Raw genomic sequence first — 15,677 nt, 5'->3', positions numbered from 1 at the left:
TAAGCATGCTAAAGGCTAGCAAAGGTAATTTCCTCCAGTTTCAAAGTCTCTCCATAAAAGTGGCAGGAGAATTACAAATATTTATTTTTCTTGTCAGCAATCATTTTCGTATTATCTGTCGTATTCCCAACAAACATTATTCCTTCTTTTTTTTTTTTTTTTTTTTTTTTGAGATAGAGTTACCTCTTGTTGCCCAGGCTAGAGTGCAATGGCACAATCTCAGTTCACTGCAACCTCAGCCTCCTGGGTTCAAGCAATTCTCCTGCCTCAGCCTCCCAAGTAGTTGGGATTACAGGCACACGCCACCATGCCCAGCTAATTTTTTGTATTTGTAGTAGAGACAGGGTTTCGCCATGTTGGCCAGGCTGATCTCGAACTCCTGACTTCAGTTGATCTGCTTGCCTTGGCCTCCCAAAGTGCTGGGATTATAGGCGTGAGCCACTGCACCAGGCTGACATTATTCCCATTTTACAAATGGAGACTTGGGAGCTCAAAGAGGATAGGAAATATGCCCAAATCCCACAGCATATGAGGCAAAAAGGAGATGCAAGCCCAAGCTTTAGTGTTCACATCCTCTCTACAGCACCACATGAAGGATGACACTTAATGGCCTAGGGCCTGTTCTTTAACTGTATCAAACCTTCTCCCCATTCCCACCCTTTCAATTAACTACTGGTTTTGGTGGCCAAACTATAAGGAATAAAGCTCATGAGGTGGGGCCAGCTAGCCCTGTAAGGGGAATCTGAGAAAGTGAATTGGGCCATACTTCGCTCAGCACCTGGCTCAGAGCAGAGATTTAACTGGACTTCAGTAGCACTGCTGAATGAATAGATAAATGTGTTTTAAATTCAAGAGTAATGAGAAGTTGGAGATGGATGTTGGTGATGGTTGTACAACAATGTGAATGTACTTAATACCACCAAACTGTAAGTTTAGAAATGGTTAAAATGGTAAATTGTATGTTGAATGTATTTTATCACAAATTTTGAAAAAGTCAAACGTGCATGGGGAGACTGGAGAGAGCCATATAAAGCCATATAAAGGAATTTACTTATATCAACTGTTTTATTATTCATTTGTTCCCTGCCAGTTGAAAGCAGTCACATTCTGCCCAAAACAAACTGACATATACAAAGCTAACTTAAAAAGATGTATAAGACCTTAAACAAGATGTGGCATCGAGATGACCTGGATTTAAGGGTGACAAATGTTGTGGTTGACCACAGTGGGTTCTGGAATTAGATTGTCTAGGTGTAATGCCTGGCTTTTTGTCTCTTAGCTGTATGAACTGGGACCAGTTAGTTAATGTCTTTTTTTCTCATCTGTAAAATGAGGATTATAATACTAGCTAACACATAAGATTCTTGGGAGCTAATACAGGTAAGAGACAAGCTATCATGCTTTGAAAGCACTCAAAAAATCCCAACTATGATTAGTAAGGCTCCAAAAGTGACTAAAAACGAAGGGCCTTCAGTTATCAGTCTAACTCAAACCAGGCTCCTGCCTGTAAACAGCTATGAGTGACTTCGTGTGTCATCTTTCCTCTCTTTTCCCTAGGTATGGAATATTCTCTATGCTGACCTCTTGAATAATGCCCCAAGAATGCATGCCTTTCCTGATCGTTCTGTGAAATATTGCTCAGTACAGGAACGAGTGAATTGCAGATGGATAAATATCTAGTATGTTCTCCACTTATTTCAAAGTCTAGAAAGCTTTTATGTAATCAGAAAATAAAATCCAATTGCTTCCTATTGCGTTGTCTTCCCAAATACATTACAGATTATATTTTAAAAATTTGTATTAATCAAGTAAGCCACACTTGCTTTCCCCCAATGGAACCTGTAGAACTATTCCACTGCTCCTGGGCAAGGTGGTATTGGATACAAACTCCATATTGCCAGGATTCCCTCTCCCCTTTCATCTCACTTTTGCTTTAATTTCTGTTGTTTGAAAGGGCGATGATTAATCTATTTCAGATTGGCATTTTAACTTGTTTTACTTACTGACCACTGTGGTGAAATGAACTGAGAGCTATTTCTCAGCTTATCTTAGTCTAATGTAATATGAAAAGACAAATATCATATTTGAGGAAAAATATTTCATATGCAGCATTATTATTAATCAGGGATAATAGGTAAAATATCAGAAACTGATTAAATGAGAATTTTATAAGTAAGAGAAGGAAGTTAGAGTGAGAAATGTAGTCTTTAGAGTCCGACTGAGAGGCCTGTATTTTAACTGTGTAACCTTGAATGTGTTACTTAATGACTCAGTGACTCAGACCTGCTCCTTCATGTATAAAATGAGGAGAGTGATACATTTCAGAGAGACAGTGTGAGAAGTAAATGGAATTATGCACAAAGAGCACAGTGTAGTCTGGCTCATAGTAAGTGCTCAATAAATGGTTACTCTTATAAATATACTCAAAATAAGATATATGTTCCAATCAAACAACAGTCTTACTTAAGGATCACATCAACCTCTTTCTGGCTGACTCAGGTACAGTAAGATGTGAGGTCAGCCAGACCACTGACAATTAAACACTGGCTTAGCTATCACTTTCCTGGGCTCCAGTTTCCTCATCCATTCAATGGAAATAATAAAGGTACCTACTTCTTAAGGGTTGTTTTGAGGATTTAAAAAGATAATTTAGGTACAACTCTTAACACCAGCAAATGCTATCTGAGGTTATTAAAAGTTCATTGAATCAACCATGCAGAAATTCACTTCATGATGTGGCAACTGGGGTTTTTTCCAGGCTTCTGGAAATGTATAACCAAATAAGTGAATATATGGCTGCCTCTAACAACCATGTTGAGTATTTTTTTTTTTACTTTAGAACAAACTTTGGTCATGCTGCAAGCCTAGTGGAATACCTGATTCTTCTGGGTATAGCTCAAGGAACACCCACCCCAGAATGGAAGTCATTTAGCAGGTAATGGTCACTGTGGAATGCAAGTCTTTAGAATGAGTTTGTGAAGACCCAAGTATCTGATGCCTTCCTTGGTAGACAGTGCTGTCAGGGGCTGATAGGCTCCACCATTTGTTTCTTCAGCTGATCTTGTACAGTTCCAAAACCACTTTTCTTGGGATACTCCCAAGCATTTTCATAGCCTTTTCTACTGTGCCAGTAGCAAGCAATTCAATGTCTTGCTTAGTTTTCATTTACCTACCTCTCAGGTAAATTCTCTGAGTAACTACAAAATGGTGGCTATAGCCACGAGAACATAATGTATGTTTTCTGCCATTGTCCTTGAAATCATTAATTTTATATTTGTATAGAAGACAAGAAATTGACTTTATATGTACACTAGTGAGATTGCTATATCTAAATTTGCATACAAATCAGAAAACATTTACATTGAGTTTTGCATTTTTGATGCTCCAATCCTACCTGTTAGACTCACAAGGAAGTCTGATCTGCAAAAGATTCTTTCTCTCCAGAGATTTCTTCAGGTCTGAGAGGTATACACATCTATTCAAGAAACATTCATTGGACATAATTCACTATTATTGCCTGCTGATGAAGTAGAAAGTCACAGACATTCCTTGTGGGCAAGTTCCACAGGTGATGGTCCCCTGAAAGGTCTCTGATTCTCTCTCCTCCCATCACTCCTGCTACCAGTGAGAGAAAGGGAGATCTGTCATTGTCATGGGACTGGGGATCCACTCACATCTCTGCTAGCACTGTCACCATTGCCAGGGCTTCTAGCTGAGCCTTGTAGTCTCATGGCCTTAGTGCCTACCTCCTTCAACTCACACAAGTTGTGATGCTCTTGAAACAGGGATGAGCACAATTCACAATTGCCAAAATGTGGAACCAACCCATATGCCCTTCAATCAATGAGTGGATAAAGTGGATAAAGAAACTGAGGGGTGTGTGTGTGTGTTTATATATGTGTATATAAACACCTCGGTTTCTTTCTTTATATATATATATAATGATAAAATACTACTCATTCACACAAAGGAATGAATTAATGGCATTTGCAGCAACCTGGATGGGAAAGGAGATTATTATTCTGAGTGAAGTATCTCAGGAATAGAAAACCAAACATATGGTTTTCACTCATAAGTGGGAGCTAAGCTATAAGAATGCAAAGGCATAAAAATGACACAATAGACTTTAGGGACTCAGGGCAAAGGGTGGGAAGGGGATGAGGAATAAAAGACTACAAATCAGGTTCAGTGTATACTATTCTGGTGATGGGTGCACAAAAATCTCACAAATCACCACTAAAGAACTTACTCATGTAACTAAATACCAACTGTTTCCGAAAAAACCTACAGAAATAAAAAAAATTTTTTTTAAGACACAAGGAATTAAAAATAAAAAAAAAAGAAAAAGAGATGAGTAGAATCCCTTCCTGTCTCTCTGTATATTATAATGTATTGGCTTAGAACTGTCTGTGTTCCTAAATGTTGGCAGGCACAATTCTTTCACACACACACGCACACACATACACGTCATTGTCTCTAGAGTGCTCCCATAGCACAGGCCCCATTTGGCCTTCACACCGAGGACAGCTTGGGGTCCAGGCACCATCTTCCCTGTTGGTGCTTTCCCTTTCATGGTGCAATCTGGTTTCAATCACGTGTCACCCCAGTTTATGCATTTTTACAGACTCGAATCTCAATAAGGTCAGTGTTCCTGTATCTTTTTCAAAGGCAGGCAGATTTTCAGCTCTTATATACACTAATTCATTCTAATAGACACTTGGGGTATTGTCTAACTCTGCTCCTCCTCAGCATATAAGCTTGACTTTATTATGGATTCACTGAATAAGAAGGGATTCCTATATCCACTTACCAACTGTGGTTGACCATGTATTAGTTTGCTAGAGTGTCTGTAACCATGTACCATAAACTGAGTGGCTTAAACAATAGTTTATTGTCTTGCAACTCTGGACCCTGGGACCAAGATGAAGGTGTTGGCCAGGCCTGTGAAAGTGCTAGAGAAGGCTCTGTTCCAGACCTGTCTCCTAGTTTCTGGCAGTTACTTGATTTGTAGCAGCATACCACCAGTTTCCACAGGGCATGCTCCCTGTGTATCTATGTCCAAATTTCCTCTTTTCATAGACACCAGTCATATTGGATTATATCATGGAATGCCCACTCAATTCCATTAGTTAAGATGAGCTTATCTTAACTAATTCCATCGGCAATGAGTAGGACTCTAACATTATATTATCTTGAGGGGGAGAGACACAATTCAACCCTTAACACCATTCAAAATATCTTTTCACACAAAAATTTGTGTTACATGACAAAGGGAAACTTTATTCTTCACTAATTCCTAAATGTGTCTTAATCGAACCTACACTTTATTTTATTGTTGCTTCCTGTTAAAAAATTTCATAAAATATATATGGCATGTTTTAATTACTGTGACAGATTCAATATAAATTTTAAAAGGAGAAAAAAAGCACATTTTAATGCACCATGTATTTATATTACATGTAAATCTTTCACGATTGGTGAAAACTTTTACAGAATATTTGTGGAGGTGCCAAGTTAGAAATAATAAACATTTATCAAGCTGCACTCATGTCCCTGATTTCTTCAAATATATGTTGTTACAAGCCTCATTTTTCAGGAAGCGATGTGTGTCTTGTTCATGTCCTGTGTTTCACCGGTATATTTGTTATCCATATAAAGTTATAAGACTTGTCCTTTTACAGTGAGAGCAAAGTTATTTCTTTTTTTTTTTTTTTTTGAGAGGAGTTTCGCTCTTGTCGCCCAGGCTGGAGTGCAATGGCGCCATCTTGGCTCACTGCAACCTCCACCTCCCAGGTTCAAGCAATTCTCTTATCTCTGCCTCCCAAGTAGCTGAGATTACAGGTGCCTGCCACCACACCCAGCTAATTTTTGTATTTTTAGTAGAGACGGGGCTTCAACATGTTGGCCAAGCTGGTCTCAAACTCCTGACCTCAGGTGAGTCACTTGCCTTGGTCTCCCAAAGTGCCGGGGTTACAGGTGTGAACCACAGAGCCTGGCTGCAAAGCTATTTCTATACATGTCAGAACATGACTTATTGTTATCAGTGCATCAAATTTCTTTCATCTTTAGTAAAATAAAGCTGTGACAGTTTTGTTAGGTGACAAAAGTACTTTTTGTATAAAGTAAGCATGAATTGGGTTTTGTGTCAAATCATCAATGCTACAAGGAGAAAAAATTCACTTTCAAACTTTTTTATTCAGTATCTAATACTCTGGCACATCTGGAGTTCAGATATTATGTTTTTTTTAAAGAATTCTGAAACAATGCTTCATATAATTTCCCATTGTTCTTCAAAGACTGGAAAAAATGAGTTAGACTTGTATTGAAAAGGCGTTGGTCAGAGAATTAGGCAAACTCCTTTCTGTTGATGCAAATTGAATCAGATCATTAGGTTAGAGATCATAGAAACTAATGCTGTGGTGTTCCATGGTGGGCAGGTCTATGCAAACCAACCCTAAAATTCGAGGAAGCTGAGAGGCCAAAGAAGGAGCTGATAGATCAATTTCTTAGAAAGAAACGGTTAATAGGAACTTATAATCAGAAACTGTATCTGGTCTGTATTTCAGGAGGTGGTGGGACAAGATGGTGGAACCTCATGCCATTACCCCACCAACCCAGGGCTTATATACCGTAGGGAAAGGATAATTCCAAAGGGATGTGTAGGACATCTGAAGTATGATAACATTAAGGTTGTTTGACCTAAGGTTGGGATTTACAGTAAATACCTCTGCTCACACGAGAAGCAATGGATAAACTGGAAATGTTAGAGGCCCTCCAGGAACAGGGGTTGATCAGAAGCCAACATGGCAGATTAGCATCCAAGGTGGAGTTGCCTTAGCCTCCACAATTGGTCATAATCACCTTGTTAGGCCCGCTTCCAGCTAAAGTTGTTTCTCGATAATTTCAGGAAAGCAGTGCTCTGCTGTTCTCTGAGCACCATTGACCACTTACTTATTGGATTGTGGAAGACACCTAACTCAAATTTGGAGCAAGAAGTGGCTTGAAATCAAGATCTCTTCCCCAGAAGAGACAACAATGAATAGGTGAGCCTATCAGGTAGTCTTCCTTTACAAACAGCCTGAAGGTTACAAAGAGGATTGTCTAACAGAGAAGGGAAAACAACACAGCACAGGGAGCTTCAAGACAAAACCCCCAAAACTCAGAGGGGAGGATTAAGAAGCTAGTCCTCAGAGCTGTCTGGGTCTCTGTGACAGCTCTTTGTTTCTGTCTGGTCTGTTTATGTAAATTCTTAGCCTCCCATCTCTTAAGGTGGCCTGACTTATTATTTCCTTTAAATAATCCAAAGTGTCTACACATGCATAATCAGAGATCACTTTATTTCCATTAACATTTATGGAGACCCTTCCTTCCATCCCCACTCCCCATTAGGTGCTGGGCTCTGCGCTGAAGATTTCCAGTATTCCAGGAGTACACAGGAGAAATTTTTTAATTAATTTTTAAAAAAATCTATATAAGAGACCACTTAAATATGTCTCTTCTATTAGCAAAACTGTACTCAGTCTCTATTTCTGTATTCCAGAAAGATTTTGTGAATGAATTACAAGCCCATTTTGAGCCAGGGGTGCAAGGATTTCTTCCCTTATGTGAATGTTCCCACGAACAGTATGTGACAAGAAATTACAACTAAGGTTGAATGGAACATTGTTGAGTAGCATTCTAAGAATTCCAGCCACTACTTTTCTTTTTCAAAATAAACTTGAACAAGAAATAACATAATGTGTCATAGATGATTGACAAAGTTTTTGCTAGTGTATGATGGTATTATATTTAATTGCTGGAACTAGAATTTAGTTAGACCGTGCATTGGCTCTTTAATTCACCTATGTTGTTTTAGGGAATTAACCTCCCTGAGCCTCAATTTTACCATCTTGAAAAATGTACATAGTAACTTTAAAAGGTCTTTTGTGAGGACTGAAAAGGATAATGCATTTTTAAGCACTTAGCATAGTACTGGGGCACATGACTGATCAATAATTGTTGGTTAATTTCCTTTGTTCCCTCCCTCCTTCCTTTCCTCCTTTCAATTCTTGTTATTAGTAAAGCCACATGCAGTCTTAAAGTCTCCTTTTAAGTTTTACATCAATATATGCCAATATATTTTATTATTCTGAGTCAGTCCCACTTCATGTGATGTTCAGTTCCCGTGTCACGTATAACGGGCAGACCTTAAATACAAACTGAAGAGCAATCATTTTCTTGGTGTGTCATACATAAGCTTTCATGCCAAGTATGATGAAACCATTTTTAGCTCTACTCTTTCTACAATAAAGTATTGCATGCAGTTGGGAAGTGGGAATTATTTCTCTTTTGGAAATTGGATGCCAAGAGTGTACAATATACAGATAATTCTTCCTGTGACAGACATGGACCTTTTCAGTGATACAATCTTCGCCACACTCTGGCATTCTTTGGGCCCCTCCCAGCTATCTAGTATTTCCAGACTTCTTATCTAGGAATTGGCAGCATCTCAACATCAGGCAACTGTCTCAATGACTATAGTAATATTGTTTTCTAAAAATCAAAGAAACAGTTAAGTAAATACTTCTAGAAAGTGTTCTTTAGATACAAATCAAAACAGTATATTTGGTTAAGCGCTTGTCAGAACATTTGTGCTTCCAAGTAAAGATCCGAAGACTTGCTCTCTGTGCACACCTGGACAAGTTACGTCAACCAATTCACCTATAAATCCATGTCATTATTCACAGCAAATCTCTTGAAAAAGTTGCTCATACTTGCTGTCTCAACTTCCCCATTCTCTTCTTTCCCTGGATCACCTCAATCAGCATTTTGTCTCCACTAGACCATTGAAATAGCACTAATTTAAGATCACAAAGACCTACACACAAAAATCACAAAGATCTAAATGAAGCAAACTCTCCCTTCTGTGTCCTAATCTTACTTGACATCATGATGCAACTGACACAGCTCATCACTCCTCCTTTTTCTGTGTTTAAATGTTTTTTCAGTGGCTTCAATGTCTAGTTTTTCTTCTGGCTTGCTCCTCCCTTTGCTGGCTTTTCTTTCTCCGCCAGACCTCCTACCGATGAAGCTCCCTATGCACCTACTCTTTGCTGTTCCTCCTCTAGCTACACTGTCTACCTGAGTAATCCAGGATTTCCATTTCAAATGCCACCTGCATGTTGAAGACTATCACATATTTATCCTTCCTCCCCACTGAACCACAGCCTCTCGTGTCCAATTGTCTATTCAATTTTGCCACTGGGATGTCTAAGGGGCATCTTAAACTTTAATATGACCAAAAAGACCAACTGAGCTTGTCTCTGTAATCTTCATTCTCAACATTCTCCAAGTCAGTAAATTGCATCATCTTCCCTCCAGTTGCTCAAGCCAAACACTTGCAAATCACATCTGATTCCTCTCTCTAACATTCTTCATGCAACCCTATCCAAACTATTGTTGTATCTTCCGTGAACCACTGCAGTAACATCTCAGCATGTCTCTCTTCCTCTACTCTGGATACTCTGAAGTTTGCTTTCTACACAGGAGGCTGAGAGCTCAAACAGGCATAAATCAAATCATATATTCCCCTCATGACAGCTTTCAGTGGCTTCCCACTGAATCAATAAGGGAATCCAAACTCTCTCCCTTTCTCCCAAGGCCTCACATGATCTGACCAGCCTTCCTCTTTAAAGATTTTGCCCTCCCCTCTTTCCCTGCATTCCAGAGCCTCAAGGGCTTTACGCTTGCTATTCCTTCTCCTTGGAATGATTTTCCCTGAGATTTTCAAACAGCTATTCCCTCTCATTTGAGGTCTCAACTGAAATGATGTCATTTTATTAAGATTTTCCTTTACTATCCTAGTAAAAATAGTTCCCCCAATGCCCTACTTCCATCACTTTCTTATATATCATTCTATTTTGTTTTCTGCAAAGCACCTACTGTTATTTGAAATTATTGTACTTATTTATATGTTTTGTTTATGTTGTTTCTCTGATCTGTGCTATGTAAGATCCATGTATTTCCAGCATCCAGAACAGTGTCTGGCACTTAGCAGGAGCTTCTTTCATTTACAGTCGTTGGCTGGCTGACTGCATACTTTAATTCTCTTTAAGATCCAGACAGTAGCAAGGCATATCTTATGAATGTTTGTAAAGTACTTAACTGTACTTATAGAGCAGTACTCTGTAGATGTTAGCCATCATAATTATTAAAATGTAAATTTTCATCTAGAAAGTTAGCTATCCATGAGATATTAGTAAGTGCTATCTAATGCTGAATTGGGTATGGTGAAATAGACGGTCTCATACCTTGCTGGTAGAAATGTAAATCCTCTTAGAAATCAATTGGGCTTCGTGGAGCAAGACTTTAAACCTGTTATGAAGGACCTTAGTAATTTTCATATCCTTTGACTCATAAATATCCAAAAAAATCTATATTTTCAGAAAATAAACAACAAAAAAATATTCATTCATCATTATTTATAAGAGTATAAATCTAAAAGCAACCTCACTAGGGTAATAGGTAAGTATAATATTTAACTAAAAATGGTTAAATATTTCTATAAAAATAGTTAAAAAGTATGACAAAACTGTAGGAAAAATTGCTACAAAATTTATACAATAATATGGAAATTGTAACTATATGTTCTTAAAATAAAAACTTTCACAAACTTGTGCTATGCTGTGTGCCCCTCCCCAAATGAAAATCCATTTGAGAACTGAGAATAGAAATACATAAACTGGGGTGCTGATATTATAGTGCTTTGGCTGTTTTTTTTTTTTTACTTTTTCTCTAACTTCTTTCTTTAATTATTTATATTTTTGTTATGAGTATCTGATTTAAAAAACAGAAGTATATATTCATAATAATTTTCATTAAAGCTGATTTTTAGTTCAACTTTATATGTCTAGTAATCTAGCTTTCATCTGTCAATTATTTAAAGGTTTTATAAATAGTGAAATCATAGAAAAGTATCCAAAATATAATAAATACCCATATTCTCACCATCTTCTACTAACAATTGGTTTTCTTCATTTTGTTTTGTTTTGTTTTGTTTAGACAGGGTCTCGCTCTGTCACTCAGCCTGGAATGCAGTGATACAATCTCAGCTCAGAGCAACTTCTGCTTCCTGGGCTCAAGTGATCCTCCCGCCTCAGCCTCCTGAGTAGTCTTTTAGTCTACAAGCTGGGACTACAAGCATGTGCCACCACATCTGGCTTATTTTTGTATTTTTTGTAGAGACAGGGTTTTGCCATGTTGCCCAGGCTGGTCTGAAACTCCTGAGCTGGATTGATGGAGCAATCCACCTGCCTCTGCCTCCCAAAGTGCTAGAATCACAAGCATGAGCCACTGTGCCAGGCCCTAACACTTGTTAATATTTAACCATTTTTGCTCTGTCTTTTCTCCTCAGTTACTAATTTAAAAAAACAATACCAGTAAGATTTGTATATATGCAAGTCATATTGTTTTTGTTGATTCCTGGATATCTTTTCAGCAATGTTAGTAACTCCACTTGCTTTGTCTCTATAACCGGTCAACTGAGTACCTTCAGGACCCAGAACTGAATTATTCCCTCTGGGTCGTTGATTTTGACAGAAACTCTTTACCTCATCCCTGGCTAAGATACTTTCTCATTCACTACTACAGTCACCCCAAATATCTACCTGTAAAAATTCTCACCATATCCTAACTTTCCCTTTTATCCAGTAACTTTACTTTCTACTTCAGTGAGAAAATAAAGGCCATTAGGCACAAATATCAATGTTCCTTCCCATCACTGAAAACAGATATGTACCTGATGTGAACCAATACCCTTACATACATGGTTTGTTTGCAACAATCTGTTTCATATGATTGATGTCCATGTCAAACATGGCGGGCATTCTGGTGTGGAGAGGTGAGAGGGGCCCACAAGAGGAATGTTCTACTTCTTTTAGTCTACAAGGGACTTGTGTGTAGGAACTAGCAGGCCTCCCAAATCTCCTGGAATTAGCTGGATGCTGTGAAGTTGCCAGCACGCTGTTTCATAACCAGGACCAGTCTGCATTAGACTTGATTTGTATAATTCAATTCATTCCCAAGCTGATTTTTGACTATCACTATTATGCTTATTAATCAATATTTTGACTCTCACATCTGTTACCATTTCAAAATTTACCAACGTATTTATTCATTTTTACCTCTGTCTCTTGTTTCAGAAAAAGAAAACTTTGATTTCAGTCCAAAGTTAACTTTTATGTTCCACCTCTTCATCATTTTGCACTAAAAATTATTTTGCCTTCCCTTCTATCTTCAACTTTTTAATTTCACTCTGTGTTTGACAAATTTAAGCCCTCCTCATCACTAAAAACAAACAAACCAATGAAATCCACCCATGAAGGGTGGATTTAAAGCTAACTTTTATTTATAAAAAATATAGAGGTAGAAAAACTGACTGGTTTTATCAGGTAATCCAAAGCATGAAAATAAAAAGTAACAAAGAGAGGCTACTTTAGATGGCAGAAAACTTAAAAGAGACATAGCAATTCAGTATAATACTTGGAACATGTTTGAATCTTGATTCCAATAAGCTCATTGTGAAAGGATATTTTTTGAGACAATGAAAGAATTTTGAATATGAATTGAGTATCGGTTGTGACAAGGAATTATTGGTAATTTGGTTGTATATAACAATAGCTTTATATTCATAAAAGAAAAAATAAATTTTTAGTGAAGCATAGGTAAGAATAGGAAGACTATGTTAAATTTCATGATGTCTGGAATTTGCCATAAAATACTTAGGGAAAAGGTGTAATTTCCTGATGGGTTCTTCCTGCCTGCTGCACAAATGAGATCAATTCACAGAGACCATGGCATTGCAGTAAAGAAGGAGTTTAATTGACAGGAGCCTAACCATGCCTTGTGGGAGATGGAATTGTCACTCAAATCAATCTTGCCAAAGGCTCAGAGGTTAGGGGTTTTTCAAAGATAGTTTGGTGGGTAGGGAGCCAGGAATTGGTTGGGTAGGAGATGAAATCATAGGGACTTGAAGCTGTTCAATTGTGCTGAGTTGGTTCCTGGGTCGGGCCACAGGACCAGTTGGTGAGTCCCAATGGAGCCATTTGGTTGTCAGAAATGCAAAAACCTGAGAAGACGTCTCAAAAAGCCAGTCATAGGTTCTACAGTAGTGACGCTATCTGCAGGAGTTATTGGGGAAGACACAAGTTTGGGACCTCCAGAATAATGACTGGTGATTATTTAACTGTGCCTACATTGTAGTAGAGTTCAGTATCCTCTCATCCTCATAACTTTGTGACCTTTCATTAGTTTTACAAAGGTAGCTTAGTTTTTGGGAAGGCCTATTATCATTTAAACTATAAACTAAATTTTCCCCAAAGTTAGCTTGGCATACATCCAGGAATGAGTGACAACAGCCAGCCTGTGAAGCGAGAAGCAAGATGGAGTCAGCCATGTCAAATTTCTCTACCTGTAATTTTACAAAGGGAGTTTCACAAAGAGCAGGAGAAAAGAAAAATTTTGCAAAAGTAGCAATGTGATTGTTGATAATTGTTTAGTCTGAGTAAATTACATGGCTCATTTTACTATTGTTTCTACTTTTGTGAATGTTTGAACTTTTTTCTTCAAAGAGTTGTTGCAAAAGGCCATATGAACAAGTATGTTTCCTTTAACCTCATTTCTCTTCAGGGTTCATTTTCATTGCTCTTCCTCTCATTCTCTTGACATTTTTTGAAAGAGCTGTCTAGCTAAACACTTTTACTTCCTTGTTTACCTACAGCAATTTGATTTTTATGCACACAATATTCTTGAAACAGCTCTATCAAAAGACATCTTACATCTCTGTCATCTTCTAATTCACTTCCCCCCTCCACCACTGTCCTAGCAAAAGAGGTTGTTTTACCTATGGAGGGGAGAGAGACAGGAAGCAGCGTGGGGGAGGATGGGCTCACGTGACACTTTAACCTGCCTACTTTGTTCACAAGTACAGTTGGTATTCACAGAGCAGAGAATGGTTCCTGGACTACTCTAGCAAATGCTAAAATCCTTGGATGCTCACATCCCTTAAATAAAATGGTGTAGTATTTTCACATAACCTATGCATATCCTTCCATATTCTTTAAATCATCTCTAGATTATTTATAATACCTAATCCAATGTAAATGTTATGTAAATAGTGGTTATATTGTATTGTATTTCAATTTTTATTGTTAATTATTTATTGCTTTTAAAAACTATTTTAGATCTGCGGTTGGCTGAATCCACCAAGGTGGAACCTGTGGATACCAAGAACCAACTGTGTAAGATCCCCAAGATGTTAAATCCTTTCGAAGAAGTAAATGTCAACTGTGAGCATCACAACAGCCTTCACTGGAGCAAAGGGTAGATTTTTTTCTCCGTGCTCACCAACTGATTTGTCAATCAGAACAAATAGGATGTGTTTGGGTCTCCCCATCTGCCTTAGAGGGATAGTTTGGGGATTCTTGTCACAGGGACAAAACATGCCCTTAAATAAAGACCACCATTCCTGGAAGCTGCTAAGGCCTGACATGATTAGCTCCAGCTTTTCTCTCCACGGCACATGCTCACTGTGCTGTGCACCCCACCCGACATGGGATGCTCCTGGTCCTCCTACCACAGGCTTTTGCACACACTGTCCTCTTACCACAGTCCCCCCACTCCCCTGTGCGTGCCCTCTCCCCAGACCACCAGCTCCTTCAGAACCCAGCATAATTATTACTTCTCAGGAAGCCTCTCCTCACTAAGCAGACCAACCCCTCCTATAACCTGCTTTCTCATCCCGTGTTCACTTCCTTCCTACCCCTTATCTGGCATGTATCTTACCTTACATATATCGAGTCTTTGATACATCTAACCACAATAGTATACATTCCATGAGGGTGGGGACCATGGTTTAATTTTTTGTCCTCACTAATTCTTGCTGTCCTGAAAGCTCTTCATTAGCCCTTGATAAGTCTCCTTAAATGTAAACCATATGACTTCTCTCTGATCTCAACCTATGCTCTTCTGTGCCTCCTATTTATGACCAATTTTTCATTTTTCCTTTTCAGTACAATCCTGAACTCATACATCATGAGGGCCTCAGGAACTTTGAGATTATAAAGTGGAGTCAATAATCTCTTATATCCCAGTTCTTGCATCAAAATTGTAAATAGAAAAACTTTAGCCAAATTAAATTTAAGAGAGTTTAACTGAGCAAAGAATGAGTCACAGATCGGGCAGCCTCCTAAGCCAGAGTAGGGGCAGAGACTCCAGTGCAGCCACGTGGTGGAAGATTTATGGACAGAAAAAGAAAAGTGATGCACAGAAAATGAAAGTGAGGTACAGAAACAGTCAGGTTGGTTACAGCTCAGCATTTGCCTTAGTTGGACATGGTTTGAATGGTTGGGCACCTTTGGCCAAAACTTGGTGATTGGCACAAGAGTAGAGTACAGTCTGTATACAACTCCATTTAGGTTACAGTCCACGAGGTACAGAGAAATCTTTAGGCCAAACTTAAAATATGCAAGGAGGCATCTTTAGACTATATTTGATTTAAGAAAACTCAATTGCTTCTTTTTCCCTGTGTAAAACCTCATTGCCTTTAGTATAAATTCTTCAGTTGGTCTCCTACTCACTTCTCAAACATAAAGGATGGGGAAAATTGTCTTTTTTTGTACCTCGTATCCTGCCAACATATC

At 38.4% G+C, this 15,677-nt stretch overlaps 1 long non-coding RNA gene across 1 annotated transcript; it reads left to right on the top strand.

Moving 5' to 3' along the window:
* Window positions 1–220: 220 nt before the first annotated feature.
* LOC105477143 (uncharacterized) lies at window positions 221–14,503 on the top strand. Its single transcript, XR_984498.2, has 4 exons — window positions 221–1,679; window positions 2,840–2,935; window positions 6,908–7,043; window positions 14,220–14,503. It is a non-coding gene; the product is annotated as an uncharacterized lncRNA (long non-coding RNA).
* Window positions 14,504–15,677: the final 1,174 nt, after the last annotated feature.

Source organism: Macaca nemestrina, chromosome 8, assembly GCF_043159975.1.
Source record: "Macaca nemestrina isolate mMacNem1 chromosome 8, mMacNem.hap1, whole genome shotgun sequence".
Lineage (NCBI taxonomy): Eukaryota > Metazoa > Chordata > Mammalia > Primates > Cercopithecidae > Macaca > Macaca nemestrina.
This window is presented reverse-complemented; position numbering and strand designations above follow the sequence as displayed.